At 40.4% G+C, this 27,722-nt stretch overlaps 1 protein-coding gene across 2 annotated transcripts in view; it reads left to right on the plus strand.

The window, feature by feature from the left end:
- Positions 1-9,655: 9,655 nt before the first annotated feature.
- ITGB6 (integrin subunit beta 6) overlaps positions 9,656-27,722 on the plus strand; it is a 183,896-nt gene continuing 165,829 nt past the window's right edge. For both annotated transcript variants that reach the window (XM_033946572.1, XM_033946570.1), the window contains exon 1: positions 9,656-9,904. The gene's annotated coding sequence lies outside the window, so the exon portion shown is untranslated. The remainder of the gene's footprint in view (positions 9,905-27,722) is intronic.

Consider the following 27,722-nt stretch of genomic DNA (forward strand, 5'->3'; position numbering starts at 1 on the left):
CCCCACCTCTCTCCTTACTTCCTTTGTCATCCTTCCATGGAACTGAGTGCCTAATCTACACAACTAATTTTGGCTGTATAGATTTAGGAAAAATTTCATCTGAAAAATCTAGGTTCCTATGTTTGGATAAAAATTCTCTTAAACCTGGGGAGCCAAAATCTGACTATCCAGAATTATGATACTTTGCTATGACTTAAAATAGTTGAATAGACTTATCTTCCACCCTCATCACCTTTTTGAAGTGTAATGACCTGTTCATAATGTTGTATTAGATCATTTATTTTTTTGTAAACCGAAGTAAACGTCCATGAGGTATTGGCAGTATATAAATAAAGATTGTATTGTATTGACCGCTCTCTTACCCAATTCCCAACACTTAAACTCCGCATACTTAAGTAGCACTCCACTCACCAGCCCTACCACACCTTCAGAATCTGCCCTTATGATTGTCTTGCTTCATTGAAAGCAAGAGGGTTGCAAACTCCTATCTGTACCACAGATTGTGGCTGAATGACACTGCCTAGGAACAGGTGATATTAATGAAGATGGGGTTGGTTTTGCCACCAATGAATTAAGACCTTCCATAATCATAAGTACAGATTCCATAAGGGAAATTTGAAGGGTTGGGAAATTTATGGAGTGTGGTAGGCTGCAAATTACTACCCAATGCTCTAGTACAGTGGTTCCCAACCCTGTCCTGGAGAACCACCAGCCAGTCGGGTTTTCAGGATAGCTGTAATGAATATGCATGAGAGACAGGCATGCAAATTTGCTCCATGCATATTCATTAGGTTATATCCTGAAAACTTGACTGGCTGGTGGTTCTCCAGGACAGGGTTGGGAACCACTGTACTAGAGCATTGACTGAATTAGAGGAGAATATGACTTGGGAGAGGTAGGGGACTGTGCAGGTTGGGTTGGTTTTTTTTTTTGTTTTTTTAAATATTGGGATTTAGGCATGGGGTTATCATACCTCGGGAGTATGGAGTGTGTTTGACCATGATCACAGAAACAGTATTTAGATTTAGAGCAGCTATCCTTATGTCCACTTTTGGCCTCCTAAATTCTCTTGGACATAACTCTACCTATCTACCCACTCACTTTCCAAGGAATCTAAATTCAGAAGACTTGCTATTTTAGGGATCTAAATATATGTATTCAATAGGGATGGGAGCATTACACTTAGGTAGAATTAGGATCCTAATTTCTTATGTGCCTAGATCATTTGAATATCAACCTCATAATGTCCACCCAGAATCCAATTGGCTGACTCCATTAAAAAAAAAAATTAATCGTATCCAATGTCATCAGCAATGCCATCATTCCAGTATTGGACTGTAGTTCAGAAATGCAGATGCCCAACTGATTAATAATAGACCAAGATTTCATAACTAGGAGAAAATACTTTAAATTGACATTTTTTAAAAAACAGTATATATTTCAGGTGTTTCAGTTTCACAAGGAATGTTGTATCCCCAATTACAGAGAGATGTGGTGTACTGTAAAGTAGTTAGTGTGAATGGTGCCTGTGATTAATTCTGCCAGTAGATGGCAAGATAATAGTACACCTGGAGCTGAACATTTCATTCTGCGCTTACCGTAGTGGGGAGAGGGAATATTTTCTGTTTCTCCTGATCTGACAGGCTAAAGTGACAAAGAGCTGTCAAGTCTGAAGTCTGAAGGTGGATGCAAATCTGGGAGTGACAGATTGGAATTAGCAGACAAAACCCCACCAAAAGAGGTTGAAACTACCTTAACTGAGTCTCCAAGATAGGGAAGAAAAACAATGAGAGGTTCATCAAGCCCTTTCAGTCCAACTAATTTCCCAAAATATATTAAATTGGGGGGAATAAGTCTTAGGAAGCAATGGAAAGCTGTTTGATGCTGTACCTGTCCCCGGCTTTCTTGAAGCCAGATACAGCCTTCATTGCCTCCACTAGGAGGCTGTTCCATACTTCCACCAACCTTTCCTTAAAAAATTATTTCCTTAAATTACTCCTGACTCTATCCCCTTTCTCCTTCATCCTATGCTCTCTTATTCCAGAGCTTCCTTTCAAGAAACTCACCTGTGCATTTATGCTACAGAGGTATTTTCGTGTCTCTTTCACATCAGACCCATACACTAAATGTATCTCTTTTTAAAAATTACTATCAATAAAAACATATGATTTTGGAGCTATTTCAGTTGTTCTGTGGCCTGATTTCAACAAAAGGGAGAGCAAGTCATTGAAAGGACCTTATAACTCCCCCCCCCCCAAAGTTTCCAATATCTGGACGGTTTACAGTTGATTAAAATTAGAGGTTTTTTTTTAAAAAAAAGGAATAATAAAAATACAAGTAAAATAAGGTAACATAAAAACCAGACAAAGACAAAGATAAGGACAAAGTTGGTACAATAGACAATGGGGGAGGGGAAGATTCAAAATTACATTGAAATAAAAATAAAAGGTTTTTAGCACAAGCAGGTGCGCTGAATGCTCTCCACTGCTTCTGACGCTCATAGGAACTCTGAGGGCTCCTTTTACTAAGCTGCAATAGCGGTTTTAGCGTGCACTAAATTGCCACACGCACTGGACGCTAACATCAGCATTGAGCTGGCGTCAGTTCTAGCCGCGTAGCGTGGGTTTAGCACGCGCTAAAACCGCTATCGCAACTTAGTAAAAGGAGCCCTGAGTATTGGTAGCAGTGCAGAGCATTCAGAACACCGGCATGTGCTAAAAACCGCTAGTGCAGTTTTGTAAAAGGAAGGGGAAAGTAATCCGTCCCCTTGGAGGGGGATACCCAGACAATCATAATCGTTTGGGTGATTTTGTGCCAGGTAGTTAACTATTAATCTGCTACATTTTAAAAGTGGTAAAAATACAGTCCCTGAAAATGAAGAAACGTGGTAGCAGGGAGAGAATGATGATATGTTTTTTACCTTCATTCATTTCAGCATACACAATGTCCAGTTCACCAAAAAGAAGCATTATTTATATTTCATTCATTCACAGCCCTCTTTTGATCATAGCTGGAATCAGTGATGTGTTGCTGATTTCTTATGGGGTTCTTGTCAGCTCTGTTCCACTTAACGAGACACTTAGTTGTAATAAAATACTGTAACAGGGGGCTCCCAGGGGTCATCTCCAGCACATCACTGCCTAGAATGTGAAGTTTGGAAGCCAATTTAAATTTTGCAGGAGGAAAGGATTTGTCTGTTTTTTTCCACTTAAGAAACATAAGAATTGCCATACTGGGACAGACCGAAGGTCCATCAAGCCCAGTATCCTGTTTCCAACAATGGCCAACCCAGGTCCTAAGTGCTTAGCTGGATCCCAAGTAGTAAAACCGATGTTATGCTGCTTATCCTAAGAAGAAGCTGTGGATTTCCCCAAACCATCTCAATAATGGCCTTTGGACTTCTCTTTTAGGAATTTATCCAAACCGTTCCTAAACCCCGCTAAGCATGCCCCCTAGTCCTAGTATTTTTGGAAAGAGTAAACAAGCAGTTCACATCTACCATTTCCACTCCACTCATTATTTTACAGATCCCTATTCTATCACTCCTGAGCCATCTCTTCTCCAAGCTGAAGAGCCCTATCCTCTTTAGGCTTTCCTCAGAGGGAAGTTGTCCCATCCCTTTTAACATTTTCGTTGCCCTTCTCTATACCTTTTCTAATTCCACTTTTTTTGTTGCTGTCTATAGTTGAGCCAGTGTACATTCTAAATCTTATCTTTTCATATATACACTATATAGAGAGCAAGACCCAGAAAGTAGGAGTCTCCACGTTACTCGTTCAAGGAGAACTTTTGAGACGGGGGTTGGTTGGGGTTGTTGGTTTTTTTTTTTTGCTTTTTTGCCTAGAGTCCTATCTTTTATGTGAGTTTAGCTCATGCCTTTTCAAAAGCAGCTCAAGTCATTGCAGTACAGGAGGTATTTCCCTATTCTCAGAGGGCTTACAATCCAATTTTGTACCTGAAGCAATGGAGGGTTACATGATTTGCACAAGATCACAAGGAGCAACAGCAGAATAAGCCAGCGATTCTCAATCCAGTCCTCACGATGCATCCAGCCACTAAAGTTTTCAAGATTTCTACAATAAATATGCATGGGATAGATTTGCATAGAAGGGAGGCAGTACATGCAAATCCACCTCATACATATTCATTTGTAGTGATCCTGATGGCCCAACTGAATGGATGAGTGTCAAGAATTATGTGAAAAGCTCCTGCTACAAGCTAACTACCCAGACAAATTGGTGGGGTTCTGTTATGTAGCTAACAATATCTAAACACCAAAATGCAATCAATGCAAAAAAATTTAATAAAACAATGAATAGATATAAAATAATATATAAGGGTCTACACCAACTCCAATTGATTCAGAATGCTGCCCAAAATTAATGGAAGGTTGTAAATGATGTAACCACATCACACCATTTTTGCAAAACCTCATTGGCTATCAAAATAATACTAAATTTAAAACTCTCTATCTTTAAGATCCTTAAAGGAAATGGCCTAGAGTACCTCAACAAAGTCCCAAGGTCACTAAGGTCCTCTTGAGGAGTATCCCTAACTGTATCTTCTCCAAACTTAGGGATATAGACGGGTGGGCCTGGGAGAGCCTAGGCCCACTCATCTTTGCCCAAGACCACCCATAATCCAGCATCTCTCATTGCCTTCCCTCCCGTAGGTCTGGATTGCTCTCTTCATTCTTCCAACCCCCCTCCCCCCCTTCCCCACAGCATCTGCAAGTTACATTTTCAGACTGCCAAGCAGAAATTCACACAAGCACTCCAGGGCCTTCTCTTGCTGCATCCCACCTTTGCATAAACAGGAAATTGTATTTGAGAGGACAGGATGTGGCAGAGGGAAAACCATGGAGTGTCTGTGTGAATTGCTGCCAGGCAGCTCCAAAATGTAAGTTGAAAGCACAGTGGAGGGCAGGGGGTTAGAAGAGACAGCTAAAATGTCAAAAGTAGACCCTCCCTGAACTTTTACTGCTATTCAGCCTAGTGAACAGGAGCAGTGATGGCACCTTTTTCTTCTCACTATTCAAAGCAGTGTGGGGATGACATCAGTGTGTCTAAACACATCTTGACATTGACACACAACACGATGTCACAGCAGCCTCTCACTTCTCCAACTCTGTCTCACCACCAATGCAGGGACACCCACATAGCTCCAATAGCAGACATCAATGCACTTGACGCTGAGACACATCAGATTCTTTGCATAAGCCGATCCAATCTTGTCCAGGTACATCAGATTTCTCAACTCAACCTTCCCTGACTAAAAAGGATATGGGCCATCCAGTAAGAGACTTCCTCTTCTAAAAGTTCAGGTTTGTCTAGAACCTCCCTCACTTCTTCCCCAACAATAGGGGTTAGTTTTCATTTAATTTCTTCACCTTCACTACAACCTCACTCTTCAGTGCCAGATGTTATACAGGAAGTGTTTTCTCTACTTAAACAGTTCCTTCTCCAACATCAGACATCTTCTAAGGTCCCGCAGGAACTTCACCCTCTGACACAACCTTCAACCATCAGGTTAGTAGTAATGCTTAGATTCACCACTATAACAAAGGAAGCAATCATGGTCCCTATCTATTGTTTTATCAGTGGAAGCTGCCATCATCTCCTCATATGAGTGTTCCTCTTCATATATGCAATCACCGTCATCTGAATATACCAGGATTGCCTTCGGACCTATCCTCCTCCTCCCCCACCCCGAACCCATTCGAGTATCACAACCTGAGGACACCTCATATGCATATTCCAGATTTTTAATAAAAATGGCCAAAGCACTCCAGATTCCAACAATGTTCAAACCAGACCAAAGGGCTGCTAATTTATCTGTCCTTAAATATTTGGATATTCTGAAGGAGATCATAGAATTACCTATTCATAATATCTTATTAGACATACATAAAAGTATGTGGACTACTCCATATCTTCCACACCAACCAAGTGGAGTCTTGAAACCAAATATCAAGTACAAAAAACACTAGGTCGTGGAAAGACGCAGCTCTTTCATCAATTCATATTAGTAAAATCCACTATGAGGAAAGCAACATGCTTGCATGATTTTCCCCAATTGAAATTGATGGACCTCATAGGCTACTGCATATACCAAAACACCATGTTACAGGTCAGGGTGGCGGATGCAGATTGATTCACTGCCTACATTCTCAAGACCACCTTTTGGCAAGATTCTTCTTGAATATTCATATAATGTGATCAGAGATTCTCATGATGCATATGATACCGGTACATCTATCGGAGGAGCTGCAACCGCAATCTCCATTCGAAGGTTAGCATGACTTAAAATTTTGGCCCTCCGACCAGATGTCTATGAGAATGTGGTGGATGCCTAGTGCTGAGGGGGGATAGTTCAGGGACAAGGAGCTTATTGATTCAATAAAAGATGACTGCACCACATTAGATACTTTAGAAGAAGAAACATAGACCAATCTAGATCCTTGTATACACATAAGAAGTCCTTTAATGTAAAGGGATGGAACCTGTATACTGCTTTTTTGTGTGGTTTACACAATCAAAGGTACAAAATAAGTACCTGTCTAAAATCAAATATTTTAGACAGGTACTTATTTTGAACCTGGGGCAATGAAGTGTTAAGTGATTTGCCCAGAGTCTCAAGGAGCTTCAGTGGGAATTAAACTCACAACCTCAGGGTGCTGAGGCAGCTGTTCTAACCACTAGGCCACTCCTATATTTTAAATAATATAATGCACAGAAATGATCTAAACAGTTTAGACCACAGCAGTTATTGAGAGAGCCTCGGTAATGAAAGCTTAAAAGCCAGCATCACTGCAGCAGTCAAAACTGTCTCCTGCTTTTTGACAACATCATACCAGAGACCATTCCAGTGGGGGGGGGAGGGGTTGTCTTCACCATTTTTGTAATGGTTGGGAATACATCACTACTAACACCTGGATGTGCACCATCACAGTTCAAGGCTACAAAATCAACTTCAAACAACACCTAAGAGGGATCATTTGAGTGTGCCTGAATGACTAATGTGGAAGCTGGGAGGGTTTCAGGTTAAAAATATTTTTCTGGACTTATTTTGGTCAAACTTAAAAAAGAAGTGTGAGAGAATGTCAGGGGCATTTGAGAACAGGTTTCTATGAGAGGAACCCATTTTAGAGCCTAGTTAAAAGAGCTGACAGGACTAATGATTTGAGAAGTTTTCTAAAAAGAAATTATTTTCCATTCTGTTAAGGGTGGCTGCAGTTTAGTGAGCAGCTAGTGAAGGACTTGCTGGGCCATGGGTTGGTGGCACTAGACAGGGCAACTTTTAAAGTTTATTTTACTTCCCTGTGGAAAATAGTTAGTGCCATAAAGGTTCCAGTTGGAGGTAACACTGAGCTCACATCACCAAGGGTTTTATTTCCTTTATTTTATGATAGGTAGTAGATGCTGATAATTGCTGATACTTACCTGGAGGTGAAGCCGTTCCTAATTCCTGAGGTCTGGTCCTGGTTCGGTGTTCCTGCTCCTGGAACTCAGCAGAAGAAGCATAGTGATGTGGGCCTGAAAAGAGAGGGGGGTTTTATTTTATTTTTTCAGTTTGCACACTGCATTTTTTTTAATTAAATTTTTGAAGGACATTGGTTATTTTATTTTTTTTTTCCTGAAGTGAAGGCCGAGTACTCAAGCCAGTTTCTAATAGAACTTACACTTATGGGTTAGAGGTACAGTGATCCCTCTGGTCCGCGCCCAGTTGCCTATAACAGAAAACCAAGAGAAAACAATTTACTCACAAAGCAATTCATTCTTATTATTATAGAAAGAAAAGTACTTATCTGATTAGATCACTTGTTTGAGTTAAATTTCTTTGTGACATCCTGAGTTGGTTGTGCTGAAAGGAAAAGCATTCACAAAGTTATCACTTTCCTGTTTATACACAGTTATGATTTTAAAATTTCATTAGATTACTCCTGAGCCTATCACCTCTTAACTTAATCCTATGCCCTCTCTATCCAGAGCTTCCTTTCAATTGAAAGAGACTCGCCTCAGGTGTATCATTTGTAGGCATCTCCCCTCTCCCGCCTTTCTTCCAAAGAATGCGTATTGAGATCTTTGTCTGTCCCCATATGTCTTATGATAAAGACCACTGACCATTTTAGTAGCCTTCCTCTGGACTGACTCCATCCTCTTTGCATCTTTTTGAAGGTGCAGTCTCCAGAATTGTACACAATATTCTAATGAGGTCTCACCAGAGTCTTATACAAGGGCATCAATACCTCCTTTTTCCTATTAGCCATACCTCTCCCAATGTATCCTAGAATCCATCTAGCTTTTGCCATCACCTTTTCAGCCTGTTTGACCACCTTTAGATCATCACATACTATCACACCCAAGTCCCGCTCCTCTTTTGTGCACAAAAGTTCTTCACAGTGTTGAAACCTATAGGGCGCTATGGGACGGTTTTCACCACCTACAAAGTAGATGTCGGTAAGTCCTCTAACAGTAATTATTTTCAAGGATTGCATTCTAATGTCAACGGAACGCGATTCCGGAGGCTGTGATAGGCCGGAGCACATTACAAGGCTTCAAAGAAGGTTTGGATAGGTTCCTAGAGGATAAAGGAATTGAGGGGTACAGATAGGAGTAGAGGTAGGTCATAGGGATAATCTGGGACCACTGCTCAGGCAATAGGCCTGATGGGCCACCGCGGGAGCGGACCGCTGGGCGAGATGGACCTCTGGTCTGCCTCAGCGGAGGCAACTTCTTATGTTCTTATTAGCGCAGGGTGATTAATAGAAGAAATATGGTAGAAAATTGGCTATTTTCTGGCCATGATAAAAATGGTGGGGGGAAACCCTAAGAGCACACCAAAGCTACTTTTTATCACAGCTTACTAAAAAGACCCTATAATTCCTTCTGTGCTAGCCAGCTTGTACAGAAACCAAAAAGCAGTCATTCTCTGCCTAGGTGTGTAGATGAGACACAGGGCAGCACCTCAGCTCTCTTCTAAACCACACCTTTTTCTAATCATAAAGGTTTTGACAATACTGGTTAGAAATGCACAGGGGGCTGAATAGTCGGAGCAGGTTGTTTGGGTCAGCCTTTGTTATCACAGATTTTTGTGCCAATCCACTTGGACGCCTCCTATCTGTTCAAAGTACGGTTCAAGGTCATAGTCATCCTCTCCCCTCCCCCTCTCCCCAGCATTGCAACAGGATAGTATGCCTCAATTGCTGCTGCAAAGCACAGCCGGTAAGCCACACAACTACATATAAGTGTGTGTAGAAACACCATATGGAAAAAATGAACTCAGAATGACCTGAAAGACTGTTGACTGCACTCACTGAATTATACTTTCTTGTTCCCCAGGCCTGAGTCCATACTCCAAATCTTAATGATCACCAAATTTATATGTGTTGGACCTAATCTCAAAAAAAAATCTGTACTTAGCTACTAGTAAAATCTTTTTGTATTGCTCTTAAGGCTGGATGCCTTGCGCTGATAGTCAACGGACACTCCCTCTCCCCTCCTGCCTTAATCTCCAGAATTAGTAATATACTGGCATATCTTTGCCATTTGTCAGTCTCTCCTCTAGTAACACATTTGCTCGTCAATCTAATTTTAACCTATTCTCCCACAAGCACAGTTCCACTTGATGTTTCATGTAAATCAACCAGACCTTCTGTCATTCACCAGAGCTTTATCTGAGTAGCCTTGGAAGCCATGTGCTTTATCGAAAAAAATCCTGTTACACTGAGAAACAGAAATGAAAACTAATGTGTCTCTTCTTGACTGTTAATACCAGAACGCTATAAATCTGAAATCTGCTTCTCACCAAAGTAAGGATAAATGATACATCTGGCATAGATCTCTTATAATGGGTGCAGTGATGCATCTCAGCACTTTCTGAAATTAAAAGCTTTCTCCAGCAGGTAAGTTGTGTCATGCATGGCAAAACTTTCACAAGACTCTTCCATGTTTTATTTTGCATCCTCAGACTCAGTTAAATCTGTTGTTGTTGTCACACTTATTAGATAGTGTTTTGTCTGAATTTATGCTCTAGACCTCAAGTCGTTTCCAACCAATGCAATGCAATTTTCAAATTAAGCTGCCATTTTAAAATCTGACATTCATAGATATTAAAGCTCCCAAAGTCTTAGGTTTATGGAATAAATGTTATACTCTGGAAGTTCAGATACTGTTTATTATTAAACAGTGCTGATGAAAATACACCAGGTTACATACTGTCAAACTTTTCTGTAATTCTTGTGAGTGGCTCAATATGAAAATTTATTTTACAGCCAAATCAAGAGCATCGGTGTATCTGTGAAATAACATTACAATGTTAAATTGTAGAGGTTGGTTTTGTAGACAGTTTTTCAGATGTTGTGAAACACTGTATACTTGGCTTAGGACCCATTTTTCATTCACATTTGCTGCCTTTTCGAGCTTGCTCTGAGAAGTCCTGCATCACCTTTCTACATGTTACTACAAACACTTATGAGTCACTGGACTTTCCCTTCCCTTATACTCTTTATGTTAAGGATGTGCACAAGGAAAGAAGTTTGTTTTCAGATATTTGACCTTTTTTTCCAAATTTTTAGATGGTTTTTTTTCAGTTCCTTTCACATATTTGTGTTATAAAAATTAACGCATTAGAACTTTTTAATGCATGTAAACAGACTTTATATATATTAATACCTAGGTTAACATGCAGTATGGGGTCCTTTTATTAAGGCGCGCTAACTGATTTCACGTGCGCTAAAGATTAGCGTGTGCTTAATGCTAAGGCACCCATAGAATATAAATCGGTTAGTGAACCTTAATAAAAGGAACCCTATATTAATACTATAAGCACGCAGGGGCTCTTTTATTAAAGTGCCCATTTTAGCATGTCCTAAAGTGGGGTTTTATTGAGCAATAGCCCAGATTCAATACAACACTACCTTTTCTCCCAGTGGTGTGCTAATTTAGCCTTTTTTATTCCAGCGGTTTGTTAATTTTATCATGAGCATACATTGCTGGCAAAAAAATTAGGCCCCCTTTTATTAAGCTGTGGTAGAGCACTTTAGCGTTGACCGGTGAGGTAAATACTCTGATGCTCATAGGAATTGAATGAGCATCGGAGCATTTACCTTGCCGGCCAGCACTAAAATACTCTACCACAGCTTTATAAAAGGGGAGTTTTAAAGCAGGAGAACTTACCCTTCCTGTTTAGGAGGTGGTATGTTAACTCAGGGCTTCTTTTACTAAGCTGCGATAGCAGTTTTAGCACGCACTGAATTGCCACGTGTGCTAGACCTTAACGCCAGCATTGAACTGGATATTAGTTCTAGCCACGTAGCGCAGGTTTAGCACACGCTAAAATTCTGCTTGCGCTAAAAACGCTATCGCACCTTAGTAAAAGGAGCCCTCAGGGTTGTCCAGTTAGCACGCATGAATGAAAACATGCTAGTTAATTAATTCTTTCACATCCATTCTCTGCCCATGGAATGCCCCCTCCAGAGAAAACATTAAAAAAATATTAATGTCTGGAGTTAACACATGCAAAAAGGCAAATGACTGCAAAACACCATATAACAGATTATGCAGTAAGCCTTTTCATTGGTACTAACCACTTATTAGGGCATAATGGACTTTAATAAAAGGACCAAATGTGCAATAACAACGAGACAAGCCTAGTATATTTGTATCAGTATCCCGCAGACATACAACTACTTCCCTCTTCTTTCCCCCGCCCATGGCACATCAGGTGCAACAAGCATGGCTGAAGAAAAAAACAAAAACAAATGGAAGAATTAATGACAGGGAAGGGCCATATGTTGTGCAAGTTTTATATATCTGCTTACCGGCACTCTTTAAAAATTTTCAGCTATCGAGGGTCTTGCTAACCTGTATTCATAACCCATCTCACCTATCTGTATAGTTTTCCAGTTCTTGAAAATGTTGCACCGATTATCTTCAAAGCACTTTTATCAAGCCACTTATAACCTATATAAAGTTGAAATAGGCTACAGGCAATGGGACTTGTATACTGCTTTTTCTGTGTGGTTTTATACATATTTTAGGCAGGTACTTATTTTGTACAGGAACATCAAAATATGCTGATATTACCACTTGGCTTCAGCAACTGCATTAGCTGCCAGTGGCTTTTAGAGTACAATATAAGATTGTGATGATTTGTCAGAAATTTTTGGATGGTACAATTCCAGAGTATATCAAGAGTAAGAAGACCACTTATCAGCCCAAAAGATTGTTGCGTTCTGAAAATTCTGCTTTGGTAAAGGCCAATGTTAACCCGAAATATGTAGAAAGCTGTGCAATGACTTTTTGTTGTGCTGGGGTGATATGATGGAATTCGGTGGTAGGGCAGCTAAGGAAATATGCTGATAGAGGAACTTTCAGAAAACTCCTCAAAACACAATTGTTCGTTAGTACTTTTTTATAGGTTCTAACTTGTCTTGATTGAGGATTTGTTGTGAACTTAACTTTTGATGATTTGTCCCTCTTTTGTACTGTTTTAAGCATTGTGTACGTGGATATTCTGTAAATCGTCTAGGAATTAGACGGTATAGAAATTTTAAAAAGAAATAAATACCTGGGGCAATGAAGTGGTAAGTGACTTGCCCAGAGTCATGAAGAGATGCAGATTGAATTCAACTCACAACCTTAGGGTGCTGAGCTATGTTCCATCTATGCTGAGCAATCGCTCATATTCTAGGAGCATCGCTCACAGATTTTACACAGTCGCTCACGAAAATACTTGGAGACCGTGAAAATTGTTGATTTTTAGAACTTGTTGCCCACATGGGGAAAAATGTGCATGCACCCAGCCAATCCTTAGAGGGAGCACTGGTGCCGAGGCAGCTGCTCTAACCACTAGGTCACTCCTCCGCTCTAACAGCCCTTTCTCCAGCTATCAACACTCTCATAGAGCAGCATATGCCACAGGAAGATCCTACTTTCGCCAAAAACATTTCACCGTCCTGGTCCAATCCATCATCCTCTCCAAACTTGACTACTGCAATGCCATTTACTTATGCCTAACAAAAAAAGTCTTCAAAGACTCCAGCTTATCCAGAATACTGCAGCCAAGTTGATCTTTGCAAAACGCAAATCTGACCATGTCTCCCTACTCCTGTCCAATCTTCACTGGTTCCCAGTGATTTCCAGAATCCATTTCAAATGCTCCTGCCTGGCTTTTAAGATCATTCACGGCATCCATCCTCCCCTAATCCCACTATCCTTTAACTCCTCAAGTCCTGACTCCACCAGACCCGCCCAAATATATAAACTATCTTTCCCCTCTCTACGTGGTATTCTCTATGCAGGTAAACTGGGAAAATCTCTTCTCTTCAAAATCACAGGTCTCTGGAACGACCTTACTATCCCGTTGCGGAACCTGGGCTCTCTCCAACTATTCCGCAAGCAACTGAAAACTTGACTCTTCTCTAACATGTAATTCTATTTTCCCCCTTACTCTTCCATTCTATATATAAGCTCATGTAAACCTTTTCCTTTCTCTTCTTATATTTTAAGTTCTTGTAAACTGTGCCGAGCTCCACTTCCACTTATTTGGAGCTGTTCCCCATTATTACCCTCATATATGGGGGGCTGCTGCTTTCCTTAAGTGGATTATTCTGGTTGCATTGAAATGTATCTTGCTGAAATGGCTTGAGAGCGATGCACCGGATTACTCCCTTTGGCGTTGTCGGATGATTACTCTCTTGATGTGGGAATGGAGAGATGTGAAGGATTTTTCCTCTCTCCCAGGACGCATCTTTCAATGCACTTGGGAACCATTTTGGACTACCATGACTCCCTTAGCTCGCAGCCGTTTGCTTAACTGTTGAATCCATGCTTTTCAGTTTCATTATGTTGCAGCTGGTATGCCTGTTTCATTTTTTATTTATTTTGTGCAACTGTTATACTTGGAAGGAGGACCATGGGGGGGAGGTTTGGTGGAGGTTGGTTTAGGGGGTGGGGTGGGGTAGTTTGAAGTTTGGGGATGGGGATTTGTATTACAAATAATTGAGCTTGTATGCATTTTGTATTGTGTCTTTGTTTGATTTCTTGTTGAGCTCAATAAATATATTTGACTATAAACTTAAGGTTTAGTTTAGTGATTTAAAAGAAAGCATACATTGGATTAAAATTATTTTGCTTCTTCGTTTTAAAGGAACCATCCATACATTTTGTAAAACAGACACAAATGTTAGATATGCCTTGTATATAACTTATAAAAAAAACAAGGGGGAGGAGTAAATTAGGATAAAATCTCACATTTTGGAAGTCCAAACTTTGAAGGTAAGAGAACAGCTGGAAGGTGCAGTAATATGGCAAGTTAGTTCTACAAATAATTGGCAATAACAAAGAACTTAAAGTGATGATATATGAAGCCTTAGCACTGCAATAACACTGTTAGTAACCACACTTGAAAAGGATCCTCAGAACGCCAGCCAAGCAGTATAGCTCAGTGTGGCAGCACTCCTTGATACTTATAACTAACCCCACAACTTATTCAATATTCTCAAAATATTGTAGCTTTGTGTCATTTTCTAATATTTTTTAAATAGCCTTTTGACTTAGCTTTTAATAGTTGTTGCTGCACCAGCACCACCAACGCATTTCAATCCTTCATCAGGTCAGGGATAATGCCGGAGCCTATCTATAAAATGTTATAAGCTTACCTTCTCAAATACCACCGTACCTATTTAAAAAAATATTTGAAAATGACACAAAGCAACGTATTGTTACACCACACTGCACCCCGCACATCGGAAACACTCAGAAAATTGATGTGGGAAGTCACGGAACATTCAGCATATAGTCCATATTTAGCGTCATCTGATTTCCACTTTTGTGGATCACTCAAAAGAAGCTTTAAGGGGTAGAAGGTTTTCCTATCACGATGACATGAAAGCGGCAGTGCATCAGTGACAATACGCTCAACCAAAAACATTCTTTCCTGATGGCATTAAAAAGTTAGAAGGATGCTGGTAAAAATGTATTTCAAAATAGGGTGATTATGTGGAAAAGTGACATAATTTACTTTTTTTTTTTTAGTTCAAAAGTTTTATTGAATTTAGTATATAAAGTACAATAAATCTTAACAAGGCAAGAATCATGCACGCTGTTCCAATGCAAAGAGTCACAAAATATTATCTACATAATGTAGTACAGCAGGCAATAAATGGTGTTTAAAAAAAAAAATAAAAGTACAGAAACTTTTTGAAGAAAAAAAATTGTTTAAAAAAAATTGCTTACCGTAACTCCTATTTTCCACTGTCTCCATCGAAGTAGTCCCTTGAGAATGTATACAATGATCCCAGCGTTTTTCCCATGAGTCCATGCATCTATGGAAGTCATCTTGGGTGAATGCCTTGAGGACCTCCTGCGATTCTACCTGGATTCTTCAATCGTGTTAAAATGGTGCCCTTTCCTCCCCTAATCCCACTATCCTTTAACTCCTCAAGTCCTGACTCCACCAGACCCGCCCAAATATATAAACTATCTTTCCCCTCTCTACGCGGTATTCTCTATGCAGGTAAACTGGGAAAATCTCTTCTCTTCAAAATCACAGGTCTCTGGAACGACCTTACTATCCCGTTGCGGAACCTGGGCTCTCTCCAACTATTCCGCAAGCAACTGAAAACTTGGCTCTTCTCTAACATGTAATTCTATTTTCCCCCTTACTCTTCCATTCTATATATAAGCTCATGTCAACCTTTTCCTTTCTCTTCTTATATTTTAAGTTCTTGTAAACCGTGCCGAGCTCGGTATATAAACTTAAGGTTTAGTTTAGTTTAGTAATTTCATTTTGGGGAATAGGAAAAAAAAATCACAGGAGGCAAGGTCAGGCGAATAGGGCTCCGATCTACAAGGATAGTCTCACAAACTTTTGCTATGGTTTCTGGTGTTGTGCTTGTTGACTGTCGTCCGGAACGGCCATCGTCGTGGACAGATGCTCATCCATCCTTGAAGCGTTTGTACCAAAGAAAGGTTTTGATTTGGCACATGGAATTATCTCCAAAGGTTTCCTGGAGCATAGAATGGGTTTCTGCAGCAGTTTTTTTAAAGTTTGAAACAAAATTTGATGCAGCTTCTTTGCTCAGTAAAATCCATTATATCGAAATCCGCCAAGTCCCTAACACACAACCTTACAAAATCGCACAGAACAAAACAACACAACCACTCAGCTGCATGCCCATTGGCACACTGATTCACCAAGTATACTGCTAGACACCTCTAGCAGTGGAAGGGCATACTATATCCAGTTTGCACGCACTTTTCACATTCTCCAAACTTTTGGGTAGCACTTTGTATTACAGCACATACTTAAGCTGCTTTCACAGTTTGTATACAGTCACTTTGGACTGGCGGTAAACTGAATTTTTCAGCTATCAACCTAGGTACAAATTACCTACCAAACTTGTGCCTATTTTTTCAGAGGGAAAGGATATGAATCTTCCCCTTTGAAAATTGCCACAAATAGGAAAACTCTGCAGACATTTGCCCTTGCTTTTATCTGCAGGTAAAATTTCTTTGGACAATAGCCCATGTCCACTCATGCATCAGTTAAAAATGCCTTTGCTTGCTGTGTGTGGCAGATGGAGGGACAGCGGGCACATGAATGGAGAAACTGCAAGTCCACACATGCACATGGAGATTTTCTCCCACACTAATACATTTTGATACCAAATTTAGGCCTGGATTGTGCAGCTGTCCAACTATACAGTCTGACAACTAAATACTGCCTGAGAAAGCTGGCGTCAACCTGCCACTGAGAGCTCTATTTCTCCAAGGTTATAATTTTGTACCGGAGCAAGGATTAATTTTATAAATATTTTAAGGAAAAAGAGCTGGTGTCCAATAGCATAGGGCTTTAGCTGGCAGTAGTACTATACTAAAAATGACTTTTACAACAGATGTCATCCTTTAGAGGTCCCCATCTCTATTAACTAGGTTTTATATAGAAGAATACACATTAGAATCTAACACAGCAAAGTTCCAACAGGTAACACGTTCCTTTTATCTGTTTCAGTGTGTAATTAGATTGAAAGTAAATTGCCAGTATACAGACATGTTATACATTAGTACATTAACCCCTGAATTCTATAAATTCAGCCCCTAAATGTAAACATGATTTGTGTGCGAAGATTATGGAATACTAGCACTAACATATGTTTATGTCACATTTGCATACAAAAGTGCTACAGTATATCATACATAGTAGTATTCTATAATGTGAGTGCATAATAGAGGCCAACCAAATATTAGTTTCAGTTTCAGTTAGGGCAACAAAACCAGCCCAAAATCCTTTTTCTGGCTGTTTTGGCCAAATGGTTATTTTAATTTTTACAATTATATACCAAAAGAGGGTGGCAGAATCCACAACTAATAAAGTGCTCTATACACATCACAAGTGCAAACACTAAGAACCCGATTGTATTGTTGTATGTTGTGAAAGGGACAGACCGTGACTGACCCATATCCAATTTCAATCATAGGTCATAAAAACCCTCTGATAAACTTTAACATAATGTTAACTGCATAATATTAACAACAGCACTTATCTTAAATATATTATTGAACAACATACAATAATACAGTCGGGTTCTTAGTGTTTCCACTTGTGGTGTGTATTTTAATTTTTAACGAAAGATGTAGGAACACTTGTGATATATAATGTGCGTTTTTATAAACAAGGGAAAAAAGACCTCAAAATACCCCTTATATGTGATCAATGAAGTCACAACATTTTTGGGGTGGGTATCATCACTGGTCAAAAACCCTTGATTTTTATTTTTTTAAAGACAATTTTTTATATGCTTTTGTGATTTACTTTCACTTTAAGTCTAATTGTGACTATTTAAAAAAATTATTTTTCTTCTTATTGAATGAGCATAAATATAACCAGCATCTTTTATAACAAGTATTCACATAATTTTTGTTCTGTTCTAATGTGAAATACTGAAAAAGCACTTATCTCAAGAACCCGACGGAGGCCCAGCCCGTTTCGCACTGATGGGCTTCTTCAAGGGTGATGATAAGATTTATAATGGTGCCAGTATAACATTCATTTTTTGCTCAAAATTTCATTCAGAAGACTGCTGTTCATTTTGACCAGTGATGATACCCACCCCAAAAATGTTGTGACTTCATTGATCACATATAAGGGGTATTTTGAGGTCTTTTTTCCCTTGTTTATAAAAACGCACATTATATATCACAAGTGTTCCTACATCTTTCGTTAGTTTCAACTTTATTTGGTCGCTTGAATAGAATTTTTCCATTATATTTTTCAATTCATATTTTAATTTTTAGCCATGTTTTTGGTTTCAGCTGAAAAGGGTCATGTGTTTTCAACAGAAGATGAAAATCTGTGCTTTGTCCTATTTGTCTCCCTCCCTCCCAAACAGGAGTTGCCCCTCTTCCAGCCCCCCCCCCCCCTCCAGTACCTCATCCTACACCCGTAAGCCCTACTGGTCCTATATTACAATCTATAGTTCTTTAGGGGCATAGGTGGAACAGGAGTAATCTCCCATTACTTCTGCCCTTCTGGTTCTGCTCTCAAAATGATCGCCATGTCAGGGGAACTGCTCCAATCCTGACTATAACACTAGACTACCAGTGATTGTAAGGTATTCTTTGTCTTCTTTTTTTTTGTACTGAAATTGTAAGCAATTCTTTTATGATCTTGCACAACAATTTACAGTATATGGTAAATAGAAAGCTCCAAATAGTTTCAAGTTTATTCAAAATTTGTTATCCCGCTTATCAAACTTCTAAGTGGTACACAAAGGTACAATTAATAAAATATGGGTAAAGTGCAAAACAGGAGATACACCTTCACAAGTTAAACACAACAAAACAAACAGTGAAGATGTCCAATCAAGACTGGTGAGCGTTTAGGATTCTGGGCCACTTCAACTCAAAAGACAAACAGGAGAAACTGCCTTCACAAAAGTGAGGGACACAAAAACAACAACGGAGACCAGATGGTGCTCAATCCTTTTATTATAAATCAGACTCAACACGATCATGTTTCGGCCCAAGAAGGCCTGCCTCAGGAGTCTTGATGTTATATGATAAAACCATAGATGTGTAAATCCATATGTCCAAATATTGCAATAAAATCTCTTTAAAAACACCAAAATAATAGCTGAAACACGATCGTGTCAAGTTTGTTTTATAATAAAAGGATTGAGCACCACCTGGTCTCCTTCGTTGTTGTTTTCGTGTCCAACTCAAAGCATAATTGACATCTAACTGGTCTAGCATTATTTGAAATCTAGTCATCATAGACTCCTGATGCAGGCCAGTGTGGCTGAAACATGTACATGTTGAGTCGATTGAAGTGAATAAAAGAGATTTAAGAAATACATACAGCTCACCAGTCTTGATTGGACATCTCTACTGTTTGTTTTGTTAAGGGGTTGAAATACAATAATCAATAGGACAGAATGACGTGAATGGTAAATGCAATAGGGAGGGAGAGATTTCATCTGTGTTTAAGAGTAATTTGGGGATTATAAATTGAATGCATCTTTCGTGGCAAAATACAGAAGTAGATTTCTGGGCCTTTCTTCTACACAGTATAAATTCAATGTTGTCACCATTGTCGCATCAAACACAATATTTCGCCTCCAACACTGCCCATCTGCTGCTGCCCAATGGGTGATACATCATTAGTCTGACATCTCAGCTGAAACCTGTCTGCCTTGGGAAGCCCTACTGGTAGTGAAACTATCGATGGCATAGTTTTCAGCTTCTCAGATGTGCACAAGCCCCAGTTGCATGATAAGTCCATCATAGTCAAGAAAACCCTGGCATAAATTGGGTGTGCCTAACGTTAGGATGTCTAGCGATGCCTAAGCATGATTTTTTACAGTGAGACTAACTTTTTTAGAATCGCGCTTAGTGCCATACTTGTCAGTGCTTTTTTTTTTTTAGTATACTATATAGAATTGCTGCCTATGCCAGTGGGGGACCTGATCTTGCTTTCTATGCCGGTGGGTGCCCGATCTTGCTGTCTCTGCCTGGGGGGGTACCCGATCTTGATATCTATGCCAGTTGGGGTGCCCAATCTTGATGAGTTTGTGGGACCAAGGAACGGATTCATCCAGTTTCTATTATTTTCAATGGGATAAATTGTCTTGGAACTCGAACGGGGTTCTGGAACATATTAAGTTTGGATTTCAAGGTACCACTGTATGTCACTTTTCTACATTATCACCCTATTTTGCGATAACATTTTCCCAGCATCCTACTAAATGCCACCAGAAAAGAATGTTTTTGGTTGAGTGCGAAAATAGGAACGTGCTGAAACTTTTTGAAGAAGCCTCGTTTGTATGTATTTATTCAAAAGGTAAAGGGTCAAGGATTGGATACACCACTTTTTTGTGGTACAACTAAGCAGTTTACATCTTTGTCCCTGTTGGGCTTACAGTCTAAGCTTTTGTGCATGGGGCAATGGAAAGTTAAATGACATGATCAGAGTCAAGGAGCTACAATGGGAATTGGGATTCCCTGGTTCTCAGCTTGCAGCTGTAATCATTACAAAACTTATATGCTCACCAACAAAACTGATTTGAATAAAGAGTGATATCCTGTAAATAGTCATGTTCACAAGAATGATAATAGCTGGATATATCTTTAGCTAGACAATGTAAACTAGAACAGCTGGGCAATCTGGAAGGGCCAACTGATCCTTATCAGTCTTCATCTACTGTGTTATGAATAGCTATTTACTCAAAGACTGCCTGATAAGCATTACATGTTGAGTTTTAAGAAGTAGAGAATGACACAGGGACAAAATTTTCCCCATCCCCCCAGAAACTCAATTTCCCCATCCCGTCCCCGCAAGTTTTGTTACTGTCCTTGTCCCTGCCCCATTCCTGTAAGCTCTGCCTTAACCGCACAAGCCTTGAACTTATGATTCTAAAGAATTTGAGGATTGTACAGATGCGGACAGAGTTTGCAGGAATGGGACAGGGACAGGAAAAGATCTTGCCATGCGAGAAAATTAGTTCTCACAGCGACGGGGAAAAATTTGTCCCCTTGTTCTCTAGACTGCTATAATAAAAGCCTTAGCGTGCATGCGCACTTGAAACTCTGTGCATCCGTGCTTTGTGCCTCCATGCCTCCGCAGTAGGAGCCTGCACAGCCACACAGAGTTTCAAGTGTGCATGCATGCTAAGGGTTTTATTATCTCCATCGCAAGAAGGAGCCTGCGGAGGTTTCCACATCGCCCTCCCTCCATGACGCTATGAGCCTGGAGCCAGTGTAGATGGCTGAAGCCTGATTGGAGGAGGACAAGGAGGAGCTGTGAGAGCTCCGTAGAGGCAGGAGGTGCTGGATTTGGGGGAGGGAGTGGGAGAAGGGAGAGATGTTGGACTCAAGTGAGGAAAAGAGAGAGAGACAGATGGATGAGAAGGACAGAGGGGCTACAAGGGGGACAGGGAGAGATGGTAGGGGATAGGGGAGATAGACTTCAGGAAGGATGGAGGGGGCAGGAGAGAGAGTTGGCAAAAGGGGTGAAACAGGATCTGAGAGAGATGGTAGAGAGTATGAAAGGGGGAAAAGGAGAGATGGAAATGGTAGGACCACTGCTGCTTTGAGGCACTGAGGGAGGGAGGGGTTGGTATGTCAGGTCCGCTGCTGCCACCTCGGGTAAGTAATGGGAGTCCAGGAGACCAGACCCACATGGAGCAAAAGGCCCTGTCAGGTGATAAATGCAATGTAGGATCTATGAGGGCCAAAAAGGTACAGAGGACTAAGGAAATGGTGAAAGGTGAGGTGGTGGGACTGGGATCACTGGGAGGCAAGGTCTGGGCATGGTAGAGGCGGGGCATGGGTGGGGTCAGAGTATAGGTGGGGCTATTCTAGCACCCGTTATTGTAATGAATGTAATGGGCTAAAACACTAGTAAGAAGATAAAGATGTACACCCTACAAGGAATGTGGGAAAGAGAAGCTACGATTGAAACTTTCAAACACAATGCCTTCTGGAGTCTTCAAATCCTGCTACATCTTTCATATTCTGTTGTCTAAAACTACAATTCAAAATGCATTATATGTGTATCTGGAGTTTGTTTCACTGATCTACACACAATACTCTATGCTTTCAACCTGAAAGAACAATTATAGAAATCTTCAACAAGTAATTAAGAATAAGAAACCACTGTATCTAGTGGTCTTCAATAAAGTAGCAGAAGGAAGCCTTTTCATTAAATGAGAATGTCAAGGGCAAGGGGATCATCCTAAGAAACTGAAAGAAAGGCTGAAGAAAAGAAATGTGGGGAAAAAATACCCCACTTCCAGAATAGGAGACAAAACTTTGACAGAATTCAAATATGCTCGCAACATGACAAGGATGGACTTTTGTTTCAAAATAGGAAATGTAAGTGACATGTCCTATTTTGTTTTCTGTTTTTTCTTTTTTTTCTAAATGAAATGAAAGAAAACCAAATGAAATCAAATTCATTTTTCCTGCTCTCACAAGGAATGCCATCATTTTTAGATCCAGAGTCAGTGACACAGTAGAAAAGGGGACCGATCTTGCTCATTCTACTAGACAGCAGGGAGTTCCCCTGGGTAAGTCCCAGTGTAAAGGGGGGGGGTCAAAGGAGGTCTGGAGTGGAGGCAGGGAGAGGTGGATCTTGATTATTGTAGAGGGGCTTTTGCTTTAAAGACAGGTTGGGGGGATTGGAAATCAGATGGGGGGTGTCGTGGTAAAGGGATCAGGGAAGATTTTTCACTGCCTTTAAGCAGGTCCCAGACAAAATTCAACCAATACCAGCATGCGTCTTAGGCAGATCCTGGCCGAATATTGGAAGGGGACCCCATAACTTAGCGTGACAAATTATTGGCTGGTCATGCCCCAAAATTCAGTGCCAGTGCCCAGACCTGGCCTGTCACTTAATATCAGGGTCTAATTCTGTCCATGGACCTTCACCATGTGAATACTGACCAGTAGTTTTCTAAACCTATTCTGAACCACTAGCTCCTACTGACAGTCTTCTTCTGATCACCCAGCAGCCTCCCCCAACTTATTCCCCACTCCCTTTCAGTCTGGCCGTAGATTACAACTGATCTAAAATACCGCAATCAAACTCATTTTTAAGGCCAAAAAATATGATCATGTTACCCCACTTTTTCGAGAGTTACACTGGTTACCGGTCTCTCACCGAACTACATATAAAATTCTCCTTCTAACTTTTAAAATCAAGACCTTTCACCTCCCCGTCTTTCTAGATAAATATCTCAGTCCACACTACCCTCCTAAGGTCCTTAGATCTATGAATCAAAACCTATTGACAGTACCTTCAATCAAGGACCTATATTATACTAGAAATTCCATTTTCTCAGTAGTTTCTCCCTCGCTTTGGAATGCAATGCCATTTTATCTTCGCAATGAAAATTCCTTAAGTAAATTTAAAACAAATCTCAAAACATTTCTCTTTAAAGATGCCTACCAATAAGTGTGGGGGTGTGGGGGGGAAGCTTTTAAGAAGCGACATCCCTGTTTCCCTTTTGTTACTCTCCTTCCTTTTATTTTTATTTATCAATGTAATTAAAACTTCACTATTCCCCAAAACCTCTCGTTTCCAATCAGTCCTAATTTGTCATAGTTTTAGGTTTACCCTCCTTTTATTTAACCCACCTAAATCAAAAATTATATCAGACCTTTCTAATTTTTAATATTGTAAACTGCCCAGATACATGTGATGGTCGGTATATCAAGCCATGAATAAACTTGAAACTTATCAGTGGAATCTTTTTTCTGATCCACTTATATTTTCTAGTAATGTCATGTTTTACTCATCTTTCTCTGATTTATACAAGGGATAATAGCTAGCTCCTCAAAATATATAAAGTTACCCCAATAAAAAATTATCATTTTGTTCAGATATCATTTAAGTTTAATTTCCAAGCATTCAAGTGGACTACTATGGCAACCACACACTTATATAAGAACATAAGAACATAAGAACTGCCATCTCCGGATCAGACCCATGGTCCATCGAGTCCGGCGATCCACACACGCGGAGGCCCAGTCAGGTATACACCTGATGTAGTTTTAGTCACCCATATCCCTCTATGCCTCTCATAAGGAGATGTGTATCTAATTTGCCTTTGAATCCCAGCACAGTGGATTCCTTAATAACCTCCTTTGGGAGAGCATTCCAGGCGTCTACCACTCGCTGCGTAAAACAGTACTTCCTGACATTTGTCCTGGACTTGTCCCCCCTTAGCTTCAAACCATGTCCTCTTGTCCGTGTCGCGTTGGACAATGTAAATAATTTATTTTCCTGCTCTATTTTATCGATGCCTTTCAGCATTTTGAACGTCTCGAAAGGAAAGGGAAGAGAAGAGGAGATGAAGTAGAAGAAAGGAATAAGAACGGAAAAGGAAGAAAAGAGATGTTATATACTATAGTTTATAAGTCCATATAATAATAGGCCATTATATTAGAAACATATCAATGTGTAAATAGTGGTATTTACAAGTGTAGATGACATAAAGGTGTAAATACTGATTTCAAAAAGTTGCTGTTTACATGTGAGACTATGTATAGATTTCAAGAGGGCCTGGTTTGGTCCTGGTTTGTATGTGCCTTGGGCAGAACTAAAATATTTGATTTACAACGGGAAAACACATTAAGAGAGTTATTCTCCTTAATCCTGTGTAATTTATGTCCATCTTTACAAAACTGTTGAAGAGACAAAAATGGTGACAGAATTCAAAAAGATGTGGGATGAACACAAAGGATCTCTAATTAGAAAATACATGAAATAAAATAAAAAAAACCCAAAACTTAAATGATTGAATGTGTGTGGATGGGTTGAGTGGTGTTTAGTTGGCAACTAGAACTAAGGCTGGTGCCAGGCAGTCTGTGTCCGATATGTGGCAATTTGGGTAAGGATGGGCTGGAGAGGGCTTCAGCAGCAACTTCAGTAGCTGAACCTGAGGAAAATGCTGGGCAGACTTTTGCAGGCTGTGTCCTGCAAATGACAAAACAGATTCAGATAGGCTGGAGTGGGCTTCAATTTCAGCTCCAGTAGTTGGATCATAAGGACAGTGCTGGATGACCTCTACAGTCTATGTCCCAGAAATGCCAAAGAAAGACAATGAGAAAATATTTTATATCACATTCATTGTTGATTTAGTCATACATTGGTAATGAGTGTGATTGTTGGGCAGACTGGATGGACCGTTCAGGTTTTTACCTGCCGTCATTTACTATGCAAGTATGAAACCAAGTTAAAATAGCTGCCTCATGAATTTGTAGCATTTATACATATAGGTTTGTAAATGATGCCGCTTACATGTGGAAATTGCAAAAATCACTATTTCCATGTGGAAGTGCCAACATCTCCATGTGGAAGTTCAGTTTATCAATGAGCAGTTTTGTAAATTGGTTGCTTCCGCTGCATGTGCCGACAGGTGTACATATTTAAGAAAATAGGGATCTATAGCTTATAAATTTACCCAAAGACGATTACATTGAAATATCACCACTCCAAGCTTCCTTTTTCGCAATTTGACTACAGTCGACTCCGCTTAAGTACACGCCCTTCGGACTGGGTCTCCACGTGCGCTTAAATGGAATGTGCGCTTAATAGGAGTGGGGGGGAGGAGGCTATAGTTAAGCCGGCTTAGTTTAAATATGGCATGAGGGCTGCTGGAGCCTAAAGTGCAGGAAAGCTATGCTCTACAGCTTGAGTGGAAGCGGAGCACTCACTTTCCCAGCTGTCTCAGCTGCTGTGTGCTGTGTGAAACCTAGCCATTCCCAGTCAGTATGTGACCATATTTAACCGGAGTGAACTTAATGTGAAAGAATAGAGGTTGGACCTATGACATCAGTGCGCATAAGCGGATTGTGTGCTTATCCAAATTGCAAATATCCAGAGTTTACGTCCATTGATTTTAATGTACAAAAAAACAGGACCATGATGGTAGGCTGCAGATAACCGAAGCGTGCACTTAACCGATGTGCACTTAGGTGGAATCGACTGTATACGTTTGGGAATGAGGTGGGCTGTGTGGAAATTTATGGGAACAATTGAAACGAGCATCTCTATAACGTTAGTACCACTCTCAGAAAGGTAAGTACTGGAAGTTGTTTCAAACGCTATACACTTCATATGCTCCCACTTCATACCACGCCACTGAAATCAATTGCCCCCACAGATCAGATCCCTGAAGTTTAGAAAAGCACTAAAAACATACCTTTTCCTATAACTTCCCTGCCTACAGCTGGAGGAGTACAAAGAAATATACAGTGTTCCCCAGGTTATTTGCGGTCGGTGGTTCACAGTCCCAGTCATTCATGGTATTTTTCAACCGTGACTGCCAACCAGAAGAGGACAGCTGGAGAAGCAGGAGAGAGCAGCCGGAGCACCGGTGAGTGAAGGAAATCACTCGCAGTATGCTCCGACCGCCTCTTCCTGCACTAAAGTCGGGCCTTACCAATCAGGAGCCGCATTAATATGCAGCTCCTGATTGGTGAGGCCCGACTTTAGTGCAGGAAAAGGCGGTCGGAGCATATAGCAAGTGATTTCCTTCACTCGCCGGCGCTCCAGCTGCTCTCCCATTGCCCTCTCCAGTCTCCCCCAAGAAAAACCGTATTCATGGTTTTTCAAGATTCGCGGGGGTTCCTGGAACTGAACCCCCTCGAATTTCGGGGGAGTACAGTATATTGGAACTAGATCCTCAGTATATGTCACATTAGGAGTAAAAAAAAAACTTGTATTGAAAAATCTTGCACTGTAAGTATGACAAATTGTAACCTGTAAATTGTATATTATGTATGTTTACCTGTAACCTGTTCTGAGCTCATTTTTATAAACGATATTGCTGAAGGGTTGTCAAGTAAGATTTGCCTCTTTGTGGATGATGCCAAAATCTGCAATACAGCAGACATGCTGGATGGTCTGAATAACATGAAGAAAGACCTGGTGAAGCTTGAAGAATGATCTGAAATTTGGCAGCTAAAATTTAATGCTATGAAATGCAAAGTCATGCATTTGTGTAGCAAAAACCCGAGGGAGCAGTGCAGTTTAGGTGGTGAAGACTTATGTGCACGACAGAAGAGAAGGACTTGGGTACGATTGTATGTGATGATCTTAAGGTGGCCAAACAGGTTGAAAAGGTGACGGCGAAAGCTAGAAGGATGCTAGGGTGCATAGGAAGGGGTATGGCCAGTAGGAAAAAGGAGGTATTGCTGCCCCTATATAAGACTTTGGTGCGACCTCATTTAGAATATAGTTTACAGTTCTGGAGGCCGCACCTTCAAAAAGATATAAAAAGGATGGAGTCGGTCCAGAGGAAGGCTACTAAAATGGTGTGTGGTCTTCGTGATAAGGAATATGGGGACAGACTTAAAGATCTCAATCTGTATACTTTGGAGAAAAGGCGGGAGAGGGGAGATATGATAAAAATATTTAAATTTACCTACGTAATGTAAATGCGCATGAGTCGAGTCTTTCATTTGAAAGGAAACTCTGCAATGAGAGGGCATAGGATGAAGTTAAGAGGTGATAGGCTCCGGAGTAATCTAAGGAAATACTTTTTTACAGAAAGGGTGGTAAATGCATGGAAGAAGAAGAGGTGGTGGAGACAGAGACTGTGTCTGAATTCAAAAGGGCCTGGGATAGGCATGTTGGATCTCTCGGAGAGAGAAAGAGATAATGGTTACTGCGGATGGGCAGACTAGATGGGCCATTTGGCCTTTATCTGTCAT

This window comes from Geotrypetes seraphini, chromosome 5 (assembly GCF_902459505.1).
Source record: "Geotrypetes seraphini chromosome 5, aGeoSer1.1, whole genome shotgun sequence".
Classification (NCBI taxonomy): Eukaryota; Metazoa; Chordata; class Amphibia; order Gymnophiona; family Dermophiidae; genus Geotrypetes; species Geotrypetes seraphini.